Source organism: Vollenhovia emeryi, unplaced genomic scaffold (genome assembly GCF_000949405.1).
Source record: "Vollenhovia emeryi isolate VEMERY1.0 unplaced genomic scaffold, V.emery_V1.0 DF939280.1, whole genome shotgun sequence".
In the NCBI taxonomy this organism is placed as follows: domain Eukaryota; kingdom Metazoa; phylum Arthropoda; class Insecta; order Hymenoptera; family Formicidae; genus Vollenhovia; species Vollenhovia emeryi.
In genome coordinates this window covers 85,672-94,522 of record NW_011967086.1, presented here as the reverse complement: position 1 = coordinate 94,522, position 8,851 = coordinate 85,672, and positions in this window count along the sequence as shown.

Below are 8,851 nucleotides of genomic sequence, written 5' to 3'. Positions count from 1 at the left end.
GTATATATATATATACATATATATTATATTTACATATTATATAAACATCTTCATGCAGCCTTACATTTAACTCTTATCTAATTCAGTTTTAACTACAAAATTATTTAATAATAATTTTGTAAAATGTTTCGTAACAAAAAGTTTCTAACAATAAAATGAACAAAGACTAAATACTATGTTATTTTATAATTATGAGATCATTTTTATTTTAAATAAAACAAGTTGTACTATTTTTTACTTATCACCCATTTTTGCATATTTTGAAATATGGTGCCAAACGGTATAAAACATGATAAATAATAAATTTCTCGATACAACAATTAATAAGTTTTAACATTAATCGCTAATTGTGTCTAACTTTCCGCTTATAAAAAAATGCAATTTTCCGTCTATATATTTTTGTTTATAGAAGTATTCAATGAATCACGGCGAAGATAAAATCCAAAGGGTTAACGTCTATAACGTTTATCATACTTTCAAGGCTTATTGTAAAAAAAAATATATCTTTATACTTGTACTAAAAATATTTTTACAATCTAACATATAAAATTCTGTTTTTATTACATCAGATAAAATTGTGCATGTATTTTTGTGAAAAGTAAAACACATCGCATAACATTAAATAAAAATAAAATTTCTTTTAGTATTAATTAAGAAAGTTGCCAACATGTCAAGATAGAAAATTTGATGAGATAATAAAATATTTTAAGAAGTGTTTGTTTGCAATTTGATAAAGAATAATAAGAAATTCGTATTAATTATGGAATGTACTTGTATACTATTAATACATATTCATAAACGATATATTTTAATTATAAACCATATTTGGAGGAAATATTGTCTTTTTTTTCATCGACTCGTACAATAGCGAACTTTAATCTAAAAGTACTCAAAAGGTGTAGCGTGTGATTGTTTTTAGTATATCTGCCACACTATACAGAGTGAGGCATCTAAAACATGCCACCTGAATAATTCCCACAGTTTTAGAAATAGGAAAAAATGCTTGAAACAAGAGTTGTGTGGTATCGAAGGGAACATTATGTGGAAATAAACCTTTTTTCCCAAGTGAAGGTGATTAGGAGATTTTACGGTCATCTTGATGTTTTAAAATGAAATTCCCTATTGCTTATTATACTATCTTCTTCTACTAATTGTAAGTAATATGAACAACTTTTGTCTGAAATAGTTTTTTATTTACCTAATACTTTTTTAGATATTCAAGAGAAAATTGATAACTTTTTTATTATTTAGTTTGTGATATCTCGATAACTGTTCATCGGAGGGAAAAGTAGTACAGGACTATTTGACTCGATTTGGTCTCAGGAATATGCTGTTGCAATGGTGTTTAAATTATTGAAAATTTTTGTGTATGTAAATATTTGTATGTTACAATGCCCAAAAATTGTCAATAATTGAAGCTCCATTGCAACAGCATATTCCTGAGGCCAACTCAAGTAAAAACGTTCTGTACTACTTTTTCCTCCAACAATTATCGAGATGTCATGAGCTAAATATTGAAAAGTTATTAATTTTCTCTTGAATATCTCAAAAAGTATTAGGCAAATAAAAATATACTAACAGGAAAATTCTTCAGGGTCCCCAGCAATAATTAACAACACAAATAAAAATATGTCTCAAACAAAAGTTGTCCATATATTACTTATTGTTAGTAGAATAAGATAATAGAATAAACAAGAGGGGGTCCTATTTAAAAAACTGGAGGTGACCTTTAAATCGCATAAGCACCTCTACTTGGGAAAAAATGTTTACCTCCGCACGATATCCCCTTCGATACTACACAACTTTGTTTCAAGCATTTGTTCTTATCTCGAAAACTGTGGGAGTTATTCAGATGGCCTGTTATAAATGCCTCACTCTATATAAGATTAAATATTACGATTTTGCATATTTATATGTATCGCACTGTAGTAATAAACATTCATAATAATAATCATCTTTATGTTCACATATTTTTCAAGGTATTGCATATCTTACGATGCTTGATATGTTATGTCGGAGGTACAAAAGTGCACGTTTTCTACTTTATATTCTTGATATAGGTGTACTTTATCACCAATATACTTTATCACCAATATTTAGATGCAAGTTTTCCTATAAATTAGTTAGTTTCAAATCGTCAGTCAAGAAATACTTAACGTGACATAACACATTTTATTCTTGTACCACTACGAGAAAGCGAATATGAAATCTATAATCTTCCTCTTCGCTGTAATTGCGATCTTGGTCGCTGTTAATATACCAGCTATTAATGGAGAACCTGAAGCCTCTGCCGGACCTGCTGCTGTAGGATAAAATTTATTTTTTTCGATTTCCTAATATTCTAGTTATTCCTTTTAATATTCTAAATAAGCATTAATAAAATAAAATGAGATATATAATTTCAGATTTGTGCAGAACGTAAAATATGAATTAATTTTAAATTAATTATCTCATTTTTAAATAATCACCACTAACCCCTTACACTGTCTGCTACACGTATATATTTTTTCCAAGCAAGTAAATCTTTTTCCACGGAATACTTCTTAGAACACATTTCTATCAAATTGTTATGCGTCTCGATGCTTAATACATGTTATAATATTGTTAATCTTTTAAATTTTTTAATTTTGTGCTACATTTGTAAAGTTCTGCATATGCATATACAAAATATGCGTAAACGCACACACAAAACAAAACATGAGGGAGGAAATCATAAATTTTATTATAAGTTTAAATTATGTTTATATTGAATGTATGATAGTACAACATTTTTTACACTCCTATCATTCGCCTATTATTTTAAAGTTTAAGCATTATCATTACAGTATAATATTTATTAACGAAAATATATTCATAATTTTAGATCGATATAGCAAAATGGGCCGAGCAAGGACTGGCTGCACTTAAGAAAATGTTGGGCAGTAAATAAGGATAATATGGAAAGTCTTATAATGCCTTAATGTTTAATCTATTACGTTGTCGATAGACATTAAATAAATTGGTTAAATGTTTGTGAATTTTAAATAAACGCAGCAGCAAATTAAATTAAACCTAATTGTTACATTATTTAATAATATCCATGAAAACATTTTTATCCCAAGCTAGCAAGAATATTCAGAACAAATTATAAACTACAATTGTATCTGCTAACACATTAATTGAAATATTAAAAATAAGCAGTAACTAAACTAAATAAAAAACATTTATTCTTAATAATTATTTATTTGTTCTTATGCTATAATATATAAAAACTGTAATATACATAGATATATTAGGTGTACAACTTAATTCTCTGTCTCTACATTTAAATAGTTATAGCACCTATTTAACTTTAAATTTTCCTACCGCATAGTGGTTTTGATGCGGCATCCGCTGTGAAACGGGGTAGAGTTGGTGGCGCGTTTGACGTAACTTCAGAAACAGTAGGGACAGCGATGCCATTCGAAAAGCAGCACCTAAGGCACTGCCTTCTCTTCGTATTCCAATAAAAAAATATCAATAAGGTCAAGACAATGATTTACTCGACCTCAGAGAAAACTGCTGTGTCTTATAGTACATGTAAGAAGTAATTTCAAAAGTTTCGTGATGGCAATTGCAATCTGAACGATGAAAAACGCCCTAGACAAGCGAAAAAAGTGGAAGATGAAGAATTGGAACTGCTTTTGAAAAAAAAATATAATGTCAAATTCAATTAGAGCTTACAGATGCATTTGAAGTGACCCAACAAACCATTTTGGAACGTTTTTTGTCAATAAACAATACATTTTTTTTAAAGGCGGAGAATTAAGTTGTACACCTAACAAATTGAATTTATATGATTATAATATATTTATTTAACGCATCCGAGGAAAGTTTTAATATTATTATACATACATGTATATTATACACATATATGCATATATTATGTTCACATATTATAAATCTTCGTGCAGCCTTAAAATTAGCCCTTACCTAATTCAGTTTACCTATTAACGACAAAATTGATAACAATTTCGTAGAAAATTTTCGTAACAATGAAATAAACAAAGAATAAACACATGTTATTTTATAATTATGAGACATTTTTATTATAAAAGAAAACATGATTGTATTATTTCTTACTTCTTACCCGTTCTTGGATATTTTAAAATATGGTGCCAAATGAGATATAAAACATAATAAATAATAAATTTCTCGGCACAATAATTAATAAGTTTTAACATTAATCGCCCACTCAGTCAAACTTTCCGCTTATAAAAAAATGTTATTTTCCATCTATATATTTTTGTTTATAGAAGTGTTCAATGAATCACGGCGAAAATAAAATCCAAAGGATTAACGTCTATAACGTTTATCATACTTTCAAGGCTTACTGTAAAAATATATCTTTATACTTGCACTAAAAATATTTTTATAATCTAACATATAAAATTCTGTTTTTATTACATCAGATAAAATCGTGCATGTATTTTTGCGGAAAGTAAAACACATCGCATAACGTTCAATAAAAATCAAATAAAATATTAAATTTATTTTAACATACATATAGGTACATATAATACAATTATTTGTTTGTGCTCAAATATTTAATTAAGAAAGTTGCCAACATGTCAAGATAGAAAATTTGATGAGGTAATAAAATATTTCAAGAAGTCTTAGTTTGCAATTTGATAAAGAATAATAAGAAATTCGTATTAATTATGGAATGTACTTGTATACTATTAATACATATTCATAAACGATATATTTTAATTATAAACCATATTTGGAGGAAATATTGTCTTTTTTTTCATCGACTCGTACAATATCGAACTTTCATCTAAAAGTACTCAAAAGGTGTAGCGTGTGATTGTTTTTAGTATATCTGCCACACGATATAAGATTAAATATTACGATTTTTCATATTTATATGTATTGTACTGTAGTAATAAAGATTTGTGATAATATTTATTTTTATGTTCGCATATTTTTCAAACTATTGCACATCTTATGACTTATGACGCTTGATATATTACGTCGTAACTACAAAAGTGCACGTTTTCTACTTTATATTCTTGATATACTTTATCACCAATATTTAGATGCAAGTTTTCCTATAAATTAGTCGGTTTCACCGCATCAAACAGTCAGTCAAGAAATACATAATTTGACATAATACATTTTATTTTTGTACTACTACGAGAAAGCAAATATGAAATCTATAATCTTAATCTTCGCTGTAATTGCAATCTTGGTCGCTGTTAGCATACCGGCTATTAATGGAGAACCTCTAGCCTCTGCCAGACCATTTGCTAAGGTATGGTAAAATTGATTTCCTACGATATTAGTAATATTATAGTTATATCTTTTAATATTCTAAATAAGCATTAATAAAATAAAGTATATCATTTCACATTTGTGTAGAACGTAAAATATGAATTAATTTTAAACTAATTTCTAATTAATCGCCTTAAAAAATCGCCGAAACAAAAATTTTATTGATCGAAACATTTTTTTATAATCCCCACTAACCTGCTCCACTGTCTGTTATACATATATTTTTTACAAAGCAAGCAAGTCTTTTTTACAAAAAAGACAAAGTTCTTTACATGTCACTCTGCCAGTTATACATATATTTTTAGTGCTAATACGAATTTACATGCAAGTAAATTTAAACTACAATTTATAAAACAAATTTTATATGTTCTTACACAATTTTAATATTTAAAAGGTTTTCTCTTAGTTTTATTTACAAATAGTATTTATTAAAATACCAGATACTGTAAGAATGTATTGACACATATATTTCAAACTGTTGCATCTCACAATGCTTAATTTATTTCATGATACTTTTATTCTTTTAAATTTTTTAGTCTTACGTTACATTTGTGAAATTATACATACATGTATACATAAATAGCAAAGCATGGAAGGAAGAAATATTTATATTTAAAATAGTATAACATTTTTTAATTATAACTAAACTCCTATTATTCTAAAGTTTAAACATTATCGTTAGGTGATCACGTTTATTTAAGAAAGTATACTCGTATATTTCAGGTGGACCTGGATAAGTGGGCCGAGGGAGTATTGGCGAACCTTAAAGGAGCATTAAAACATTAATTTGGAAATAATAAAGTCTTGCTCGTTATACGTAAAAACAAATTTAAGGAAGTCAAAGACCAAAAAATGAATACAAAAGGATGTTGCCGTTAAATAAATAATAGTTTATTGTTCAATGGTAATAAAATGTAAGAAATGCTTAGAAAATGGTAAGAAAAATATATTATATTGATTTACTCGGTAAACTCACTCATCTTTTATACATATTAAATTTAAAAGCATTTAGAATATTGTTTATACTTTCTAGGTCCGATATTTATTTACCTTTATACCCTACACGTGATCTCACTCTCTCACAAATCTTAATAAGAATAGGTAAGAGGCTAACTAGCAAGCTGTCGGACACTTACATTTCTTTCTTTTGTCCTCATCGAACTATTCATTGTGAGTGATTTTATGGTTTATTAAAATTTCACTTTTTCTATTTTCTCTAACCGTTTGACTATCTTGGTTTAATTTTCGTTCGTCACTATAATGTATCTTTTATGTTTTATCTACAGAACCACTTTTATTTCTGAATATTTGACTGTTATACACTGAACCACTCAATCAAATGGGCTATAAGGTTATAAAACCGTCACAGCTTCACGGAATTTAGGGGACTAATGAATTTTATCTCGGAAGGATGGGAAAGTTTATTAACATCTGTTTTGATTGTCGACTGAAGTTTCTTGTAGGTTGTCAATGTTTATTTTATACTCTCGACAATGTTTTTTTTCCATGTCTTTTTATTGCTCCTATTTATAATTTGTATTTTTAACCCACAACAAAATTATTTTTTCTACACTTTATATTACATTAACTCTATTAAATTATAATCCGTTTTCTGTTTATTATTTGTTTATTCTCACATTTATTTTATTATAATTACTGTTTAACTTAATGAATCGTCTTGAAGAAGCTTTAGTACAGTCGAAACGTCTACAACATTTTGTACAATTAGACAATAAGCTATTATTTGTTCAGCGACAACATTCTTTTGTATTCGTATTTTTGGTTTATGACTTTCTTATATTAATAACATGGAAATCTTTACAATTTCTTAATATACAACACATTATCAATAGACATTAAATAAATAGATAAAATGTTTGGGAATTTTTAATAAATGCAGCAGCAAGTACAATTAATTCTGTTTGTTATTTAATAATCCACGACAATATTTCTTACCACAAGGTAGCAAGAATGTATGCAACATTGGAATGTGTAATAAACAATAATTTAGTATCTATTTGCGAAGAAAAAATTCTCCTGAAATTCAGCGAAAAATTATAAATAAAAAAATTTTTAATCAACAACTATAGATATTAATAGAAAGTAACATAAACTTAAACGTAATAGGTTTAAGTCAGAATAAAACCTTGATAAAGAATTAAATAATACTGAATAAAACGTACATATGAGACATACTAGAATTAAATGATAATGGATCAGACGTACATACATATAATACAATAAGATACACTAGATCTTACTGTTCTCAATTTCAATGCGATATCAGAGAAAACTGCTGTGTCTTATAGTACATGTAAAAAGTAATTTCAAAAGTTTCGTGATGGCAATTGCAATCTGAACGATGAAAAACGCCCTAGACAACCGAAAAAAGTGAAAGATGAAGAATTGGAACTGCTTTTGAAAAAAAATATAATGTCAAATTCAATTAGAGCTTACAGATGCATCTGAAGTGAACCAACAAACCATTTTGAAACGTTTTTTGTCAAGAAACAATACATTTTTTTTTAAAGGCGGATAATTAAGTTTACACCTAACAAATTGAATTTATATGATTATAATATATTTATTTAACGCATCCGAGGAAAGTTTTAATATTATTATACATACATGTATGTATATTATACACATATATGCATATATTATATTCACATATTATAAATCTTCGTGCAGCCTTAAAATTAGCCCTTACCTAATTCAGTTTACCTATTAACTACAAAATTGATAACAATTTCGTAGAAAATTTTCGTAACAATGAAATAAACAAAGAATAAACACATGTTATTTTATAATTATGAGACATTTTTATTATAAAAGAAAACATGATTGTATTGTTTCTTACTTCTTACCCGTTCTTGCATATTTTAAAATATGGTGCCAAATGATATAAAACATAATAAATAATAAATTTCTCGGCACAATAATTAATAAGTTTTAACATTAATCGCCAACTCAGTCAAACTTTCCGCTTATAAAAAAAATGTATTTTTCCCTCTATATATTTTTGTTTATATGTAGAAGTATTCAATTAATCACGACAAAGATAAAATCCAAAGAGTAAACGTCTATAACGTTTATCATACTTTCAAGGTTTACTGTAAAAATATATCTTTATACTTGCACTAAAAATATTTTTACAATCTAACATATAAAATTCTGTTTTTATTACATCAGATAAAATCGTGCATGTATTTTTGCGGAAAGTAAAACACATCGCATAACGTTCAATAAAAATCAAATAAAATATTAAATTTATTTTAATATACATATAGGTACATATAATACAATTATTTGTTTGTGCTCAAATATTTAATTAAGAAAGTTGCCAACATGTCAAGATAGAAAATTTGATGAGGTAATAAAATATTGTAAGAAGTCTTTGTTTGCAATTTGATAGAGAATAATAAGTAATTCGTATTAATTATGGAATGTACTTGTATACTATTAATACATATTCATAAACGATATATTTTAATTATAAACCATATTTGGAGGAAATATTGTCTTTTTTTTCATCGATTCGTACAATATCGAACTT